The following is a 21,147-nucleotide window of genomic DNA, read 5'->3' as shown; positions in this document are numbered from 1 at the left end:
TTGCTGTTCCAGCAAGAGTGTCACATCTCCACAAATGAGCTTTTTTCACAAATTCATAGAGTATCTTAGACTGACACACTCAAGACCCCCTGCACAGTATTTGGGTTGCCCCAGGCAAATACTGCCCACAGCTCATTACATCAATCTTTAGAAGGCTCTGCCTCTTTCTACTTGCAGTAGGTTAGCAGTCCCATGCACAATCTCTGGCCTACTATCCTGATTTTTTTAACACCCACACATCTCATAGGGCTGGAGAGAATAAACAAGGATCCCAAAGTTTCCCTGTTATCTTCAGAGAAGTAGAGAAAAACACTTCTGTGATGCTTAGTGCCTGACCTCTCTCAGCAGGGTCAGTGGAGGGGTGAAAAAGCCTTTGCTGTACTAAAGAACAGGGCAGACCCCAGCTCCTGGCACACGGGGTTAGCACCGCTCCTGGGACCACAGTGCTCTCAGGATGTGAGCAGATCAGCCTGAGACTGAGCATTTCAAAAAGCAGAAGGCCTCTGCATGTCCCAGTGTCAAGGAGAGCTGTAGCCCTGCAGAACAGAGTGCTGCTTTCTGGCCCAGCATGGTGTGCTCAAATCCTCTTTGCTTTTCCTCTCCCCCAGGAGATCAACTTTCTTACTTCAGCCCCTTGGCATGGGAGAGAGGCTGGGGGTAAAAGGGGTGAGCATGAGGGGATTACATTGGATGATCTGTTCCTAGCCCACAGGAAGAACAGCTAGGTGACTCCTGCTCCAACCACATCTCAATGCCTCCTCAAAGACCACCCTTCACCCATGAGTGATTTGATCTCAGAGACGAGTTCCACATTCCCAGCTTTTATCCCTCCTTTGACCCCTCCTAGGTCAGTGCTTGGAAGCAGCTCCTCTCCTCCCAGTTCGTAAGCCCACCCCAATGTTAATAGCAAGTGACCATGTTCTAGAGGCAGGGCATGAAAGGGTGGTGTCTTCAATCTGCATGGGATAAAAGGGAGGGATAGACCTAAGGGCCTTCCCAAACAGCAGTTAGTCCCAAGGAGACACACTGTGAAACGCAAAAATACTCTATTGTCAAGTGCAAACAAATTTTATTGGCCTCACACAGAGAGGCTGCTGGCAAGGAGTAAGCTCTGAAAGCTAGTCCATGCTTCACAGCCTTTCAGGGACTGTCTTCCCCACTGGGACACTAAAAGAAGAGAAAATATGTATGCACAAGCCAGGCTTTCTAACTAGTCTCAGCCTACATTGCAATGTTCACAACCAGGAAATATTTCCAGATAGGCCACCCTTGTTTATTGGGGCTGTTTGGATACCCTTGGAGTCCATTCAGATTAAATGCATGTGGAGGTCCTTCTCAGGCCGTGGCATAGTTGGGTTTCTCTGAGAAAAGCAAACACAACACAAGCAGGCTATGCTCTGGCCTAGCCCATAAAAACACCTGGAAGACAGCAAGGCCCCCATCCTTCTAAGGACCACACATCCTTAGAAACAGAGTAAACAAAGGCAAGTGCCAATAGCCCTTCCCACCATGCAGTTCTGAGGCACAAACCCAGACAATAGGCTGTCTGTCCGTGCACTCATTAAAAAGCATCTGTTATTTCAGGCTATAAAAACACAGACAGGGCACTCTGCTCCTGGAGATGAAAGCAGGCAGAACCCAGGAAGAGAAGAACTTTATATCCCACAGTGATCCCCTAGCACCCTTCTTCTGACCTCCACACCCAGGAGCTCCTTTGTTCCTCAGGGCTGCTGGCTCATCTGCTTCGAAAAAGGGGCACACACTGCCAGCATTCAGGAAGCTGCAGCCTCTCCCACCAGTGCCTGCAGCACCACAGACACTTCCACTGCTTGCCAGCTGCAAAGAGAACATGCTGGGAATCTCTGGCAGGGTAAGTCCTCCTCGTAGCAAAGCTTTGGCACTCTGCCCTCAAAATACCCCTCTTACCACCCCCATCCTTCCTCCCTAGATACCGAGGGGTCACAATATTCCCACTTAACCCAGCTTCCAAGTGGCCTGGAGAAAGAGATTGTAGACACATGTAACACCTACAAGAGCTCTGCAAGCAACATGTGAATTGCTCTGTGTGAAAGTGAGCAGGCAAGGTCTGAGCTGCTCCTACCTTTGCTCTGTTCATTCCACTGAAATGAGAATAGCTAGAAAAGATAGCACAGGAATCTGTTTTTGAGGGATAATATAAAGACAGCTTGTCCATCTCTTCACATTGTGTGACCTAGAAAGGAAAGAGAAGTGAATCCTTTCTTTGGCTGTTGCAATTATACAGCTTGAAGCAGTCAGGCTGTCTACCTTCCTGCAGGAGATGTGACAGCTCCCAGTGCCAGAAAGCTGCATTCCTCTACTTTGAAGAGCAGATTTATAATCCATGAGCTGCAAAATCTAAAGGGAGTCATAAAGGTTTTCTCAAATAATAATGAAAAAGGAAACAATCGCTACAGCCTCAATTATGGAGCCTTTGGATCTGTTTTTAGCATTTTCACATGAAAAAAAATCATCAGCTGAACCAGAAAAAGATGACATGGGCCAGATGTTACCATGCATTATAGAAGATTTCTGTCACTGCCCAGGATCAGGCTGTCTTGGGCTTCAGCAGATGCATCCTTTGGTCAGGGAGGATTCCTCTTGCTTCTTCCTCACCACACCCTCAAAAGAGCCAGTGTGGCAAAGGGAGGCTGGAGCTGCAGCCAGCCACTTCAAAGCAGCCAGCCTCACTCAGAACTTGCCTCTGGTGGCCCAAAACAAGGAAGAGCCCAAAGACATCCGTTTTACCTTTCTTCATTAACGGCTCCATTTTGTACCAGTCACATTAATGGGTCTCTTTGAGTTCAGCCTACAGGAAGGAAAAAAATCTCCAATGATTTTATGAGAAGATGACTCTGACAGTTTTCAAAGCTCCATACAGTTTTTCTTCATACAAATAATGGAATTGCAGATTTAATTTTTTCCTTCCAAAACAGTGTTGAAAATTCATCAGAGAGTCACAAAATCTTCTCTCAGTCTGTTTTCCTTGTAAGGGCAAAAGGCTTTTAAAAAATGGGAGCTGAAATGTAAGAACTGGAAACATTCTGGCTGAAAGTTGCATCTCATTATTGCAGTATATGTGCAGGGTGAGGGCCTCCCAAAGCTCTTTTCTTTAAGTGTTTAGCCTTCCTTTTAAATTAATGACATGACAGAGTTTAGGCTTGGCCTTTTCTTAATGATCAGGCAAGAGCTTTATGTCTTGATTTTCCTAATAAAAAGATGATGTAGGGAAGTTCTTCCAGCCTCATCATATGCATAATGTACAAAGTAAGCATTGCTCTTTGCCCTGATCCACCATTCCATAGGATCAAGCTCTTCTTTGGTCCCTGAAGATTTCTCTCCCCCTTCTCCCCTGAACTTGCATGGAGGGAATGGACAGTGAGAAAAGACAGGTCCTTCCAGTTGGCTCCCTCCTGTTCCTTCCTCAAAGCACATGAAATACACAAGATTCCAACAGCTTCACCATCTGCCCTGACTGCCCACAACCAGAAAGGAGAGCTGCACTAACCCAGACATTAGTCCCTGTCCAGTAGGCACTGCTGTGCTGATAGCCAGAATTTTCCAGATAAAACCACCTGTGCTTTCTCCAACCAGCACATACACAGAGTCCACAGAGACACCCCATACAAGCTTCTTGTTCCAATCCTGCGTGTCAGGAACACTGTTCTTCATAGCTGTGATTTGTCCAGGAAAATTAGATAGAAATATCCAAATATCTCAAATAGTAAACAAGGTACCTTAAATTGTACCTAAAAAACTTTCCTTCTTTTTTTTTTCCTGGAAATGCTGTAGTTCTGCTACAGATTCCTTACCAGGAGCTCAATCAAAAGAAGTAAAAGGACCATATATTTCTATTTTCTGCTTTCCCAGCATGTTAGCTGTTTTCTTTTTGTTAGTTTAGACAACTTTGCTTGACCTGAAAACTAGTCCCAGCAGCATGCTATCACAGGACTACCTCCATTGCAGCTGGTTTTAGGTACTCATTTGGTTGAAGAAGGGGAAAGTAATTAAGTCTTTAAGTATTTATTCCCAGCTGCTACCAAAATCCTGTCTTTGTTATTTAAACTAAAAGGAAGCAGCCACAAATTAAATCTGCCTTTCCAGAGGAAGAAGACTAGACTTTCATGACAACTGGTTTGAGTCTTCATAAGAAAACCTAAAAAATAATGCACCATCTGGTTGTTCATCTATAATATAAGGACTGGTAAGTCTGTAGTACAGTGGGGATAAAGTGTGTGTGTGGTCCCTGGGCAAGCCTTCTTAAATGGAGATGTGTCTGAGAAAGATTTGAAAGATGAAATGTAATATCCTAAAACTTATATGGCTAAAGAAGAAAACATAGATGTAGCTGCCTTGTAGAGATTTTCCAGCCTCAAGGGGACCTGGAAATATTTTTTGGGCATTTCTACAGAACATTGTGTTTCATGCAGGTATGACACAACCTCTCTGTTGCCTGTTCCCTCCCTGGAAGTTGGAAGTGGTCTCCTTTCCCCATGGTGGAGCATTTGCTGGGCTGGTTTCCTGTTGGTGGCTTTATGAATGCAGCATGTTGGCTGGCCTGTCTGTCTGCAGCCACGGCTGGAGGCTGTCCTTCGTGTGTGTCCCCTGCAGCTGTTAAACCGATGGCTTTAACACAATGCTGAACAAAGGGAAGGAGAGCTCTCCAAAGTGTTCCTTGTGCAATCTACTGTGATGGAAATGAGGTTCTCTGGTTTCTCCTGCCCCACACCTCAATAGGGAATGCAGCCTGTCTTTGCAGTTGTTCTGTGCATAAGGAAAGCCTGTCTCTCCCTTTGAACAGTCCACTCTTTCTTAATGCATCGAGACAGAGTAATCTGATTTTCTGCCTTTTGTTACCCTTCATTGCTGTGGCTGTCTCTCAGGGGCAGCGCTCAGGAACATCTTAATTCCTTTGGTGTCAGTGACTGAGCCTCTCCTCTCAGGTGAGCCCTGCACAGGACCAAACTAATACAAGAATACAAGGAAAAGCATAATAGAGACTCCCACGTATTCAGGCAACTTTACCTGCTCATAATCTCTTCTTCCTCCAGATGTTATTTTCATCATTGCATGTACTTCTGCTGTGAGTTTCTTCCTGCTGAAATAGATCCTCTCAAACTTGGGATCTTAAGGGATAAATTAGCTAAAGTTGTGAGGCTGAAACTGGTGCTGGCTTGGCTCCATGCTGCCAAGCCACTGCATTCCCCATCCAGTAGCCAGAAGAGCTCCAACCCTGCATCCATGGGAAGGTTACCACCCTCTCCATTCCATTGGGAGTGTAACATTGTTTGGTATGTAGCCAATAAAGGAGAACCTGAGCCCTAAGAGCGTGAGAGGGACTGAACTATTCCCTTCACACTTAACCTCAGCTGTGTTATCTAATTGCTATTTCACTCGCATAATGCTGTTTATTAGACTGGGGCTGAGTAGAAGCAACTAAAATCAAAATTTGGCTCTTATTAAACTCTATCTGCAGTCAAGAGAGATAGTTTGTGGTCCCAGAGGATTGAGAAGAGATAATCATGGAAACAAAAGAGTAAATCTGGGTTATAAAATAGCCAAAAAAACTCCTATAGTTTTTCTTGGGTCATTCAAGGACAGGAGGATGATGTGTATGAAGAAAAATGGATAGAGACCTAGATAAAAGAAAGAGGGAATTTAGACCAACCTGCATCTCAAACTTGTCCTGGGAACCATCTTCATTGCAAATATATCCAGTCCAAACCTCTATATTTTTGATTGAAATGTTTGCACAACTTACTATGACAAAATCCCCCTCTCTGTAACTCTGCAAATGAGGTCTCCAGGTAGGCCAAATTTTTTCTCTGTTGCTGCTTTAACCTCATTACTTCTGTCCTGTTTTCATTAACTAATGATAGGAATTTGATTGTAGCCTGTTTTTTCAGTCTCTCTTTAAAAAATTTCAACAATCATGTTCGCTCCTGCTTCACCCATCAAAGTAAACCTTCATTAAGAAGGAATTAAGGTTGCTCAAGCAATATGCCACCAGAACCACAACTGAAAGGAGGGGACTCTTCAGGTCACCCTGTCCCCATACGTGTTGGCTTGTTTTCTCTGGAGCACCTCATCTGCATCCACTGCTCAGACCTTGCAGGCTTTCTGCAAGACCTTTCAAACCTCAGCAAACGTCCTTGTCTGTAATGACAAACTGGTGAGTTTTGGATAGAAGTAGCTTCCAGTTTCACTGAACAGCTACTGCTGAAGCCTGTCTCACTGGCAACAGAGATCTGCCATTGCCAGTGGACCTGAGTGCCAGTGCTGGTTAGTGCCTCGAAAATCCCATGGGATCAAGAAGAATAGAGGAACAGCTTCTTATACAGCATATTTGTGCGTTTGGGGTGTGGATCAGTGTAGCACTCTGGCTGCTTCAGGCTGAAAGAGAAATGAGCTCCCTGCTTCCAGTACTGAGGTGGCCAAATGCCTCCTTCAGCAACAGTTTTGTAGACCATATGTACATTTAAAATTTACCTTGCCTCTGGCTGTTTAGCAAATTCCATGGTGGAAACTAGAAGTCCATGAAAAAGAGAGTTTTACAGGAGAAACCCCACATATATTAGTCAGGTCTTTTAAATTTTATATATTTAAGAGATTTACTACCTCTTTTGGGAACATTTGGTGCCTACAGAAAGTTTTATTTCTCAAGTTTTCTACCCCAGCCTAATTTATCTGGGAAATTAATTTTGGGGGGCTATAGAGCCCCTCAGGGAGCCTCTGCTTTTGCTGTTAGGCACATGAAAAATGATATCTTGTCTTTAGCTTTGGACTAAGGTGCCTAAAGAAGGACCTTCCACAGAACAGAAGTACTGAAGTCCTGCTCTGGAGTTGCTGCTAAAGATGACCAAGTTTTAGACTGTTTTCCAGTTCCAGCTGTTTTACAAGTCCGCATCCCAGTCTCAGACTTGCTTTTGTGCATCTGATTCTCTGAGCTCCCAAGGACCATATATAGACATCTGAAATTTCACCTAAAGCCATATCTTTTCATGGCAGTGTTAAGCTCTCAGAGGCCTCTTGTTGGCAAGATACTGTGAGCTCAGTTCAAGGCTGGAATTGAAGGCTCTGATGGCTCTTTGTATGAGGTTCTTACTACCTTAAGAGAAGGGAAGGGAGCCTAGAAGTTGGGGCACTACATCACCCTGCATCAATATGTTACCTTCTTTTTTGCCAGATGTCCAATAAAATGGTCTGTGGAATCTGATATCCTCATAGATCAGTTTTAAAATTAAATGAAAATCTCATACTAAAGAAGAAAAATGCTGATCTATTACCTACTACTGCAGAAATAAGAACCACACAGTGTTATAGCTAGGGCATATATATGAGACTCTGTATCAGAAGAATTCTAGATTCAGCAAAAAAAAACCCCAAAATAGATATTGCTGGAAACACTTTGAGTGTTCCCAAAGAAAAATACTTTCATAATTATACTTTATCCAAATCCTGTCAGCCAGAGCAGAATAATTTTCAAGGTAGGGTAAAAATACTGATCTGCATGAGCTGTTTCTGATTCCTTCTTGTCCCCAGAGAAGCACAGGTAATACACAATTACGGGTACTCTTCCATGCTGAAGGTTCAGTGTTAGATGACTGGTGGAGAAAGTGGGGGAAAAACCAAACAGACTTTAGCAAGACTCACATGGTAAAACTAGAGTCAACTGAAATACTTGAAGTCTTTGCAGACATTTTCCTTCTGGAGAACTATTGTTACAAGCAGTACATTTTAATTTACCAGAAGGTAGATTGTTTGCCTTTCCCTTTTAAAAATATGCTCAGATTTTGTTTCTTCCATTCGCAATTCCTAGTTGCATATTTTGCTGTGTGCTTTTTTAGCTGCTACTTTATTGTTAAGCCTAAAAGAACAAAAATTGTCAGCCACAAGATAAAATTGTGTTAGTATTGATCAGGTCACCCTGTCTATTTAAAACAGACCAAATGTGCTGTAAGGGACATCTCTGCCACTCTGATAATCAGAAGCTTCTGTAAACAAAATTATTTTTGCTATAACTATCAAAACATTAATTCAGGAAAGCTGGAACTGAATAAGTGGAGTTAACCTGTATTTGCCCTCCTCTTTACACATCCATATATTTACAGAAAGTTTCTGTCTCTTCTGGTTGTGAAGATAACCTTTCAAGTATAAACTGAGAGGAATGCTGGCTTGAGTCTGGAGCCAAACACATGGAAACAATAACACTAGACATAAGCTGCCTTCATTCATCTCAGTGGGATTCTAGCAATGAAGTCTCCTTGTGACAATGTAAAAGCCAGACCTGTTAACTCTTTCAGTGCTACATTTTGGTAGTGGAAAGTTTCGTGTAGCTGATGTATCCATCACAGCCTAATTGTATTTTCCTTTGAAAAGATAACCAATGTAATATGACTGTGTATTTGAAATACATACATAACCCATCTTTATTTTTGTCTTGACCAAAAATGTAGTTTATGTGAATGTTTTTATAGCTGATGTTCTGCAGATCAGATTCTACTCTGTACTAAATGAGAAATAAAATCCTTTCTTGAATAAGTTTTCTTTTTCAAGAAACATTTTTTTTTCCCAAGGTTTTCTTTTTGTTTTCTTTTCCCCCTTCCCTCTCACCCAAAAGGCAGTTGTGGCTGAGCAATCCAAAGACTAAACTTAAACCATCTCAAAAGCATATGGACAGATCATCTGTCCAAATGTCCGTCTGTCCCCTGTTTTTATGCAGAAAGCAGAGTGTCGGTTCCTACGGAGGGTGAACATGGTGTGCTCATTCTATCAGCAAGCAGGCTTGGTCAGAGGAAGACTTACAGGATTCATCAACAGGCTCTGCAGGATCTGGTATCAGTCTGCCTTAAACCCTGCTGACTAGGGTCTCTGGCTGCAGTTACCAAGCTGGGAAAAGTGAAGTGTGACAAACCTCAAGGCTGAGCAGGAAGCTCCTATGTCAGAAGAGAAATGTAGGTCAATGTGCTTTGCAAAAGAAAACCTCTGTTTTCAATTAAGTGCATCGTAAGAAGAAGCAACTGTCAATTGTCCCATCTCTGCTGCTCTTTCCCTCTGTCTGCCACAACTGGAAGCAAGGGCCATGGTAGGAATCAGGAGTGGTTCCTCTTATCACCTTGCTCCAGTTTGTATTGAGATTGACAGGAAAGAAATGTATTTACTAATATTATCATTTAATGTTATTTACTCTCTGTTGCTATCTCTGTCCTTCTTCCTCTGTCCCTTGCTAGGGAAACAAAGTTAAAAGAGAATCTGATAGCATCACTCCAAGGACTGGGCTGGGTAATAACATCAGAGTGATATAAAAACTTGGAGTAGTTAATGTTACAGCAGGCTAAAAAAAAAAAGCACCCTGGATCTCTAAACTATACTGACTCCTCAATGGTGAGCAATCAATCCTGTAGGGTGTTTTGCAGTTTGTTCCTAAGAAATCCTTAATAGTATTTTGTTTCTTTCTTGGCTATTTGTTTCAGTTGCAGAAAAAGTTCCATCCAACTAAGTCCCACTGGAAAATGAGGAGAGATTTAGGGTTTTTTTTTCAGTGGATTTGTGATCAAGCTTATAATTGAGATAAAAAAGACTATATGAAATCTGTCTGAGCAAAAGTATTGACTTTTACTAAACCCCATGAAGCTGAACATGTTGCAGTAATAGTAAGAAAATTTGAAGTTTTAGTCTTATTAGAGACATCTGGTACACTAGGTCTTGTTTCCAAAATCTGTGAGTGAGTTTTTAGAAATTTTTATTCAGGAAAACTGCATTTTCTCCTCATCAAACTGTTTAACATAATTCCTAAATGATTATACATAAATGTTGTGGCATTCTCTTTCTCCAGCTGCAAGCTGCTGTATTTCAGAAAGTGTTTAGGTCTGTAGCAAGCATTTATAGAAGAAGTTTACTTTCTTAGAAGTATCACTTATCTAATTGTTTTTCCAAGCATGAAACATAATCATGATCCTTGTTTAGCTCTGGGTTTGTGTTTCTGTGAGGGCTGCTGTTGGTGGGCCTGAAGGAAGTTCTTCGCTTTGGGAGATTTAGATTTCCCCTTCCCTTCTTTTGGCTTTTGGCCTTGATGCATTACCTGCTGAAGATACACCCTGAACCCAGTTTAGCATGCTGCTTTAAAAAGTGAAAAGTCTGGATGATTGGGGAAGACCAGGGAGGTTGGAATGGGGTATGATGCCTTCCTAGAATCAGGCTAGTAAAATCCTAACCCTCCAGCAAGTCACTCAGAGCTCTTTTCTGCACGAGGGCTCTTCAGTACCTGGTGTGAAACATGCAGGCTGTGCTCAGCCTAACTCTCTGGAGAAATATGTTTCTCTGAGAAACACACACTCCTTCTCACTCTCTCACTCCAGACAGATGGGCAGCTCTCTGGGACAGGGGGATGGAAGGTTTTACTTCCAGCTGTGATTTCTGTTTGGGAATCTGATGGGTGGGTCATCCTGTTCTTGGGCTGCTGGGGGCTGGTTGCTCGCATGCAAACCTACACAGAGGAGCAGCACCTTTATGAAATAGGCTGAAGCACCTCAAGGTAACTGGTGTTGAGCACAGCCTGTTGGAAGCAGAACACAGGTATACTGATGAACAATATGGACTTGTATCTGTTGTTTTCTTTCAAATGCCTCCTCGATGGAGAACAGAAATTGTAATTTCACAATCATTAAAACCACATTGTTCATTCAACTAGGTAAATGCAGGCATAAATATCAATCCTACTGGCACAGACTTATTAGCTTCACACCATGTATAAGTAAAGTTTCTTACATTTGCAAGTAATATTGAATTCCCTGTGTTCCAGTTCCACTACTATAATTACTATTATACACCTGGATGGAATGCCAGTGCTGACATGGTTGGGGAGGTTCAGGTCTGTTAAGCTGTCAGTCAGGAAGTGATTTTCTCATCAATCCTGGGTGCTGCTGAAAAGAGCCAGATCAATGAATTTATTCAATTTAAGTTTTCTTTTGTTTTGTACTTTCTCTCTCAAATCTTTCAATGGGCTAATAGGAAGTTAAACTATAAACTTGTCCATCTAAAAGGCTTATTATAACAATGCAGTCCTGGCTGAAATAACCATTTTCAGTTTGATTGTGCTGGGAGAGCAGCATTTGTGTACTCACACACACACACATACACAAGTATATGGATGACTAAAATCTCATCCACAATACTGGTTTTACTATTGCTGTGATGGGAATAACAAAAAACTCCAACGTCCCTCTGGACCTTTAAATGAGGAGAATGCAACAGTGTGGTGTTTTCCTTCCCTATCTCCACCCTCACTTGCAAATGTGATTTGTCTTCAGCAGAGAAACACTTACTGCTTTCTGTCCGGGTGGAAGAAATTTAAAGCTCTGGAAGTTTCAGGGTTTTTTATTTCAGGAGGATTAACATCTGAGGGAAGTACCTTACCTCCCCACATAACTAGGTTTGGCTAAATTAATTTCTTCTTCCTCTCTCCAGCTTAGCTGCTTGGGTTTCTGTCCTTTCTCCAGCACTGATGTTGATATTTTTACCCTGAAACCCAAGCTCTTGTGGTTGAACGATCATTACTCTTTTGTTTGTATATACATTAATTTGTGATTCTCTTGAGCATTTTTTCATGCTCATAATTTTGGTCTCTCTCACTATGGGGCTTTCAACTAATGCATTGCAAAGAAACAGTATTACCTCAGACTAAAAGAACTGGGGTTTACAAATCCCCCAGGCCACTAGATGCTCCCTTAGCAAAAGTGAATTTAACAAAATTGTATTTCATGTTTGTTAGCTCAAGGCCTGGTCATTACACACTTTAGGAACAGCCATTCATTCTGATAGCCCTGGGCAGACAAGAGGATTTTGTTAACTGAACCGTCTTGGAAAAGGAGACGTTGACTGTGTTTCTGCATATTTTCTTCACTGCAGTCTCCATGCCCTGGTGCTGCCCACCTGGTGAACCTGATTATCTCACATCAAAGCTGGCCAACAGCACAGAGCAGTCATGGGGCTGCTGTGCATGTGTGTGGTGATGCACAAGCAGAAGGTGCTCAGATGCAGGACATGGTGATAGTCCTGGAACAGCCTGGGGAACGCTTGGGTCCCCTGATGAGAATGCTGTGACCTCACGAGGCTTGTGGCAATGCTTGTGGGGTGTTTTCCTCCTGTAGGTACAGCACTAGAGGAATTTGGAGAACACAAAAGTTATAGAGGCAGGTTGTTTGCTTTCATCCCACTTATGGTTTGCTTCTCTGAGCTGCTCTGCTAAACACAGGTTTTACCAGTGTGATCAAACCACCTCAAAACACTGCTGTAAAAGTCAAAAACTCTGTTGCATGTTTAAAAACTTACCTCCCTGTCCCTGCACTCTGGTTATGGCATTGCTGCAGCTAAGGGAAAGAGCAGGAGCAGGACTGAGGCCAGTGTGCTCTGAGGCACCTTGGCTTCCTGGCTGACAGCCCAAAAACTGCCCACAGCTGGGCTGCCTGTGTGTGCCTGAGAGCACCTGGAGGCACCTGGCAGCGTGCAAGGGGGTTTTGACTCAGGGAGTCCCACCAGTGTAGGCAATGAGTTCACCTGTGCATGGATCCAGGCTTACCCAGACAGAATCCTTGGGGTGAAAGAAAAACAAACTCCTCTTTTTGTTTTGGTTTGGTTTGGTTTGGTTAGAGAGCACTTTGGGAAGCTGACACTGATTAGTCACCCTGAGTGTGTTGGGGGACACCTGAGGGAAAAGAGTGGCTCCAGGACCTTCTGCAGACATTACTGCCACAGGTAATATTCCCTTCCTCATGAAATTAAAAGCAGACAGATGTAGCAATGGGGTGCAATATATTAACTGCAGTTTTTCATAGCAAACAGGCACTTCCAAGCCTCTTGTGCTAATGATGAATTGTGAGGGAGTGTCTTCAATTTACAAGGCAGGCTTTGGCTGTGTGGATATGGCTGGGATTAATGAAAAAGCATTGGCACTCCAGAGGTTGGTCAGCTGCAATACACACATCCTGGGGCTCAAAAATAGCTGGGCTTTAATCCAGAAGCCTATATCTATCTCCCTGTGAAAAACAGAATGAGGGCTCTCTAATGGAGGAGACTTTAGTCTGCCTCAGACTTCTTCATTTTCTGCTATATCAGAGGCACACACAGTTTGAAATGCCAAAGTAAGTAAAACTTCATAGTTACTGCTATCTTTAAAATTCTCTTCTCATATCTTTGCAGAGATAGGGAAGGTTTCCTGTCACCTCCATGTAGACAGCTTTTATGTAGCGGAAAAAAGTTAAAGAAGCAGTAAAAATAATCCTCTGTTGGGATCTGCATACAGCAGAGTTTGTGACAACAGAGTTTGTGACTACAGTTTAAACTTTTTTTTTTTTTTTTCTGTTTACGTAAGTAAAAGGAGAACTGTGACAAGCTCTTTAAAGCACGAATATTGTGTGCTCCTGGGATGCTGTAAAGATCTATTGAAGTTGTAAGCTTTTCTCCAAGCTCAGTATTATTCCATAAAGACTAAGAATGGCATTCTTGTTCCTGAGGGGAGAAGCTGTGATAATCTATTACATTTTCTCATTTTGAAAATAAAATAGTGAATCAATTCCGTTACATCTTTGGATCAGTTTGAAAGCTGGTCAACGGTAATGGCTCTTCCCTTGCAGTTATGTGCCCTAGCACATTATAGCATCAAATAACAGGCAGTGGACTTCAAAGTTGTTCTTCTAGATTTAAGAAGTATAGAAATGTATAAGAAGTGGATTTTGTTTATTAAATTTAATACCAATAAATCAGTAGCTCCCCATCCAGTATTATATGTCACCCTTGGTTTAGGCTTAAAGATCTCCGTACATAATTTGATCACTGCCTTTATGAGGTGTGAAAGTCTACTTTTGAACTCAACACTTGTATACATTAAATGTTCAGCCTTGTCAATGCACATGGCTCACCACTGCAGTCCCTGTTTAGCAGATGAGACAATCACAGTCCATGTGGCCACAGGCACAGATAAATTCAACAGCTCACTGAGAGCCTGGTGGCTTCAGAACTCACTAGGGCAGCTTGGATTTCAACCTTACCCCCAAATAAACCCTACTGTGTTTAGCAAACTAGCATAAAAGGGAGGAAATAAATATATTCCAGCTCTAATGAGAGAGATCAACATCCACCATCCCAAATTTAAAGGTTTGAAACATCTAAATATTGGCATGATACAGGCAAGTTGCTACTTGATTCTCACTCCTTTTTTGGGGAATAATTTTACTCTGAGCATGCGTCCCTAGAAACTGGAACCTAGATAGGGTAATGGCTTTTCCAAGGTACAGGTTTATGATTATCATTAAGCTACTCAGCAGTATTGAACGCTGGGCAATTCTGCCTCAGCAGAAATGGGGTAGTTAGGATTTTTTTTTCTGGAATAAATTTAGGAATTGAGACTTAAACCAACTATTTATATACAAAGAAGCAGAATGGTAATTTTTGCAAATGCTCATCTCAGCTTCCCATCTTGCAGAAATACATGCAGCAGTTTAATGAACATGGACTCAGAAGTGTTCCCTGCTCAGCCTCAAAAATGAGGCTACTCATGTCTCAGCAATGAGCTGTATTTTATATATATATATATATATATATATATATATATATATATACCTGCAGAACACACTGTCAGGTGTTCAGGGTCACTGTGCCAGCCTGTCATGAGGGAAGGAGACAAAACATAAGGGGACAGAGCTAGAAATGACCATGCTGCCAAATTTTTCATCTTTTTAAATATGTTGGGTTTTGGGACATCATAGGTGCCTGAGTTAACAGAACTTCAACCCTGCACATTCAGGGGTTAAATCCTCCTCAGAGCAGACTGCTAAAGCATGTTTTTCATTTGGCCTTAATTATGCAGGAAGGTCAATGTAATCATAGTTATTATTTACACATCTACTGGCATCTGCTCAAATCCATCTTTTTTGCTACTTCCTGGAAGAAGTTAAAGTATTTTCATTTCTTGGTGGGGTGATGTTGTGTTAGTACATTTAGTAAGAATGGATGTTCAGGTTGCTGCCAGTACTGTTTTGGGTCCATGTGTTACTGAGGCATCCCTTACTGTAAGTATCATTTACCCTCCCATCCCAAAAATGGGCAGGCTACTTCCAAAAGTACCGCTCTACTATTGCACTCCAATGAAAAGCATGATAATGAACCAAATACTTCTTTTGCAGTTACTGTTTCCAGACCCTAAGAGGATGAGATTTACATTTGACCTCTTCCCCTTTCTTTGGCTAGAAAAACGGCATGATCTGTTTCAGTGTTATAAACCCCAAAGTCCCATTGCACTAAGAAATATTAAATCCATCCAATAAGTTATCATTAGGATAAATGAACACAGTTTAAGCAGATCTTGGAAGACTATTCAGGGTTCTCCCAGAGAGCTAATTTCAAAGGAGTTCTGCCCTTCCACTGATAGTCCCATGTATTTCTACAAGGGGGATAATTTCAAGTGTGACTGTAAAAGTATCCATAAGAACATTCCTTTCTCTCTTCAAGGAAAGAGCCTATGCTGGCACAGATTTTCAGCTCTCAGATAATGAGATTATGTAACACCTAGAAATCATGTCATATTTATGCACATGCCTCCCTTCTGCTTGAGAGGCAGGCCAGGTCAACAACATCTGGAGGGCTGGTGGGTTTGCATGCAGTTAATAAAGACAGCAAGACAGCAACCTGGAAATGAGGTGCAGCTGCACAGATATTTCCATATAGCTGCTACCCCTATACCCACATCTTGCATAAAATACTGCATTATATTTACCCTGGTACAGATCCTTGTATGACAAATGTGTCCAAGTCTTGACTGAGAGAACAGAATAAGGGTGATCCCAGAACTGTAGGGAAATGGGAGACCAGTGTACAGTCTTCAGCACCAGATCTAGGATGGTTCCCAGGTTTTCTTTGGGTTTTGTTTTTTATCTTTCTAAAACATCTAAGCATATTTTTCCTTGACAATATAGAAATTATAAAGGCAGTACTCACCACTAATTCAAGTTTACTCCTAGATTCAACATTAACTTAAAGGTAGATATGTTGTAGGAAAGAATTTTTAAAAAGAGAAGAAAACATTTTTCAAATTATGTATTTGATTATTCTGCATAGTTTTAGCTTTTGGAAGTGCTCAGAATGATTTCAGTTGATACTAAGTGACATTTTTTGGGAATAAGATCTGAAAAACTTAATCTTATTCTAACTCTGAATGACCTACTTTACAGATGCAACCAGGATTAAAAGAAAAAAAAGCTAAAAATCTGGAAACAGTTGACAAGTTTAAGAGCTTAAGCGAGGACTATGAGATTGGATAAGTCGTGGTACTAGCAATTAGAAACATGGAGCAGCTTTGCTGCGTGCAGAGGATTGAAATCTGTAACTTGTTGCATGTCTAAACAGTCCACTTGAAAAAGCAAGTGAAAGGTTTGCTGAGATAGCAGAAAGCCGGAAAAGAATTGGCTCCAAAGCAGGAAGAAACTGCAAAGCATTTTCGATTTTACAAAGAAAAATAAAAGAAAACCAAAAACTTTTCGAAACACAGAATTCTGGGCTCTGTTCTTGAACTGAGAATTATCAACAGAGATACTGGAAAGCTGCACTTGCAATGTGTGGTGTGTTCTGCAAATTATTATCAGGCAGAAATCCTCACATAAAGAGCACATGCATTCATACATTACACACTCACAGCACTTACACTTTTCCTTTCAAGAACAAACTCTAACAACAAAAAGAAACAAGACGGTGAAGATCATCAGTTGCCCTAAAAAGTAAAGCTCCCATTTTATGGCTACCATTTTATTCCATAAAAGCAAAGTTCCTCCTGCTAATACAGATGAAGTGGTAGAGAAAATAACTTCTCCACTAAGTCTCTTATTCCAAGCTCAATAAGTGAACTTGATCAAGGATGTGCTGCTTCAGTAGTGCCACAGCATGGCTATCAGAACAGATGTATTTCTGTGTGTAGATATACACACACACAAATAGAGCTAGATGAAGCTACAGAAAGCCTGGTATCTTCCAAAAGTGTTCCAATCCTCTTTTCCCATGCAAGGCTGTAGAAGGTAATACACACCATGTGCTAAGTTACCAGGCTATAAAAAAGGATATTATGGGCTTTTGGCACAGATCAACAGAGAGCCTCAGGTAGTTTGGTAAAGCACTGAATGCCAAAGTAAGTTTAGAAAATCAAAAGCTCTAGCCAACAGAGAAAAAAAAAATGAAAGCAAGGGGTGTTTTTTAGGATTGTGCCAGGACGTTAGGATTTGCTAACATAAATTGGTTTTGAAGAGGGAGAAACACACTTTCCAAATGGAAGGAAAAGATGTAGGACTTCGGTATTTTGAAAGCCTGGAGTTATTTGCCAAGCCTGGAATGAGAAGGGAGCCTACCAGTAATGGAAATAATGATGTTGTCCATAGATACCCATGTGAAGCACCAGCATAAAATCACACATGGATCGTTGTTTCTTAAAGCAGAGGGTGTTTTTCTCTAGGCTGAGGAGCATTTCTTCAGTACCTACCTAGAACAAGCTTGTGTGTGAAACAGACCAAAGATGAGCTCGAGGTGTTCTTCACAACCAACACACACATTTGCACCCTTACAGCCTTGTTTCAGTACAACAAGAAAATATTATCTGTACACACAAGGTGTTGCAGGCACCGAGTGTTTCCTGGAAATAACCAGTCCCATAAGAGCCTCTAAAAAGATATTTGCTTCCAAATGCAGTCTTGTGTTAAGAAAGATCTTTCATACTAGAAAAAAGAGCAGGTTATTGCACATTCCGCTAAACAAGACCATTGATGATGGATTGATAAGATAATTAAAGCTTTTATCCAGGCCTATAAAACCCTGACCTACTGTAGCCTACAAAGAAACAGTGAGCACAAAGATTCTCACTGAATTCAAGATCAAGCAGTCTCAGACACCCACTCGATTTTCACGGGGAAGACAAAGTCTTTATGGAATAATGCTAAGCCAACACACAGAGGCCAGAAGTGACACCTGGAACGAAATGCATCTGCTGACTGATGGAGCTGAATTAGTGCCTAATGCACAGGGGGAGGGAAACAAAGACACCCAGCCCATGTATGTGGCAGAGTATTCTTTGCCCCTTGACAGTTCTGAACAATGCAGCTTCACTGTCTTCTGTGGAAAACAACACACCCACACTGCTACCAAAGCGAAGACCTGTGTATGTGAGGGTAGTAAATAGCTGTTTAGTTAGCAAAATTATCAATATATTTTTTTGTTTTCTGAACAGTCTGTAGCAATAGCATGGTTTTACCAGGCCTGATGTCAGTATAGCTGGGTTTATAAGATTTATAAGCATCAGCTGAGAATTTTCCACAATGATTGTCATTTAATGTACTTTTACCACAACTTCCCAAATGAGGTATTTCCTCTTCATGTCTGTTTGACCTTTTAAAAGATGTTTCTCTGCAGTTTCTGTATTACATAGGCACTTAATTTTGAATTATAAGTCCCTTTTTCATGGATAGTTACTTAGAAATAGTGTGATCAGTTAATGTAGAACATCCTGAGTGTTAAAATAATACATATGCCTTTAGGGTGAATTCAACTTGAGCATCAGATTGGTAAGATAATTGGCAGATGATTTAATTGAATTGTTCCTCTGTCTTAATCCTACATGAGGTTTATAACTTTCTTTTTTTTTTTTTTTTTTTTTTTAAAGTGTTTTCTTCAGCATGGCCATTCCTAGGATGAAAAGTGGATTATTGAGTTTATCAACAGAGCTACTATAACGATTTTCAGAAACTGATTTTTAAAAGTGTCTGTTTAAGCTTGTTAAGACTTATCTCTCTGTTTTCAAACAGGAACTGAAAGATCCTACCAGCTGTGCAATGGAGAGCCAACAGAGATGTGCAGCTACAGCACTGCATGGGGACAGTGTTTTGTTCAGCTAGATACAGGCCAGCCATGGCCACACAATTCTGCATCAAACAAGTCCTGTCCTTCAGCAGAAATTAGTTCAGGGGAGCATTATCCAATATGATTATGCTGCACCTAGCTCCAAATATAGCTTCGGAATTCCTCATCCTCGCTCTAGAATGAGCTGCTGATGTGCCCTAATTTTATTTCTTGAACTCAAGACTCTTCAAGAATTACAGGTTTCCAATCCTATCCCTTCTCAAAATCTAGTTTTTTTACTTTTTTAAAATTCAAAACTTGAGTACCTACTTTCAGAAGGTCCAAAGTAAAGAAGTTGAAGGGAAATGAAGCATCTCTGTGTCTCCCAAGGGAGATATTTCAAAAACAAACATCAGCTTTTATTAAGGCCTCCTTTAAGAAACTATGTGTTCAGTAGGCATCCAGTGGAATTGTCTCACTTGTATCACAGAAGAGTTGGGAACAGCACTTCAGAATCTGCATTCCTCTGGGCAATCAAAATTGAGGTAAAGTCATGCTATAATTCACAATTCTTAGATCCAGTTTACCCTTGTAACCTTCAGCTACCCCACACAGAGCACAATTTTCTTGGCTGATGAGCAGAAAGGAAAAGTTTACCTGAAATAAATACACATAATTAAAAAAGGAACGTCTTAATGGGTTTTTTTAAGATTTTCATAGGGAATTATTTCACTAGAGCATTCCAAAGGATGGATCCAAAACACACAAATAGATTGCCATTCCACTTTAGCTCTTTTAGTCTCCTATTTTAATATGAGTTTTCCAGAAGACTTTGGGTCTTGGAGAGAAGAGTTCAGTTTGCCTACATCAGGCCTTTCAAATCTCCTAAATGCATTCCTACTGCTGTGTATAATGTGTTTCCATTTCAAGAAAATGACAGTGGGACAGTGGGCTAGAAGTGCTTTTTTTTTTTTTTTTTAATAATGAGGGTGAGGTTAACAAGAACTGATTTATTTCTCAGAATGCTTTCTCAGTTTTTGGGCATCTTGGTATTAAAGGAAAAGGTCAGCATGAATGTATGTGTTGCTAATATTTTTTACTCTGTGCTATGCATGCTCTTTCAATGTCTGTCATGTTATGTCTGCAGCTATTTTCCCTGGATCTTTATCTATTTTCTGCTTCAGATCATAAAAAAGATACTCAGTGGTGGTATGAAAACTTAAGAGCTGGGATGGAAGGTAAAATAAAACAATAAAAGAATGTCTTCAATTGCAGTGGCTTAGTGCTTACTAACTGCTGTCTCTGATTTTATCAGCAAGAGGAAGCAATAGAGGTCAGCTCAGAAGGGCTCATTCAGAAGTACACAAAGTGCCAGCTGATCCAAAAAGTTCTATAAAGCAACAATTTAAAGGGACTTTACATTGGTAAGTAAATAATTCTGCATAGTCTCCACGACCATTAAATTTGGATTTTATGATGAATCAGGAAAAACTGAGCAGTAAAAGTAGGGATAGAAAAAAACCCATAAAAGCAGCTGCAAGAAGCCTAGGACAATAAACATTTGAAGGACACATCCAAGTATCTTTGGCACTCACACACTGAACACCCCACCCCTTACGGAACTCACCAAGCTGAGAAACTCCAAAAGAATTTACAAACAAACCCTCCAACTACAACAAAACTTGAGGCAGAGGTGAAACAGTAAATAGGACTACACGTAGTAGCAGGACCACAAGTTTGTGTTTGTAACAGCTCTTCAGCTCCTCACAGGTAATGTGCAGCACCATTTCCCTGACTTACCACCTGGGGCTGGAGAACTGACAAAAGGAAAAAGAGCTGAAATAGTGAAAAGATCAAACAAGACAAATTATCTTGCAGTTAGACCTCTTTTTTTTTTTTTTTTTTTTTTTTTTTTTACCCTGATAAAGTAGTCATGTTTTTATCACAGATTTGACAAGATGTCCTTGCTAGAGCAGCAGCCTAGGAACTCAGTGGGAGCTAAACAACAAATGTTCAAGTCTGCTTTAACATGGAAATAATAAATTGGAAAGGAGAAAAACCTTTTAAAAATCAGGTAGTATTTTCCAGTAGTACTGTTGAGAAGGACTCATTTACTCCCTGTTTGAACATTAACACTGAAAAGACTGGCCACCTTCAGTATGGAATACTTCCATAACACTGCTTTTAAACTGATGTAATTTGTACCCTGGGAAGTGAGCCCTGTGTGTAACAAGGAGAAGGAACACCAAAGAGAAACTGTTA

At 41.0% G+C, this 21,147-nt stretch overlaps 1 long non-coding RNA gene across 1 annotated transcript; it reads left to right on the top strand.

Moving 5' to 3' along the window:
• Positions 1 to 1,642: 1,642 nt before the first annotated feature.
• On the top strand, positions 1,643 to 19,625 carry LOC127059362 (uncharacterized). The gene is made up of 3 exons (XR_007777050.1): positions 1,643 to 1,870; positions 12,667 to 12,771; positions 18,852 to 19,625. It is a non-coding gene; the product is annotated as an uncharacterized LOC127059362 (long non-coding RNA).
• Positions 19,626 to 21,147: the final 1,522 nt, after the last annotated feature.

This window comes from Serinus canaria, chromosome 3 (genome assembly GCF_022539315.1).
Source record: "Serinus canaria isolate serCan28SL12 chromosome 3, serCan2020, whole genome shotgun sequence".
Classification (NCBI taxonomy): domain Eukaryota; kingdom Metazoa; phylum Chordata; class Aves; order Passeriformes; family Fringillidae; genus Serinus; species Serinus canaria.
The sequence above is the reverse complement of the archived record's forward strand: the minus strand, read 5'-3'. Positions and strand labels throughout refer to the sequence as shown.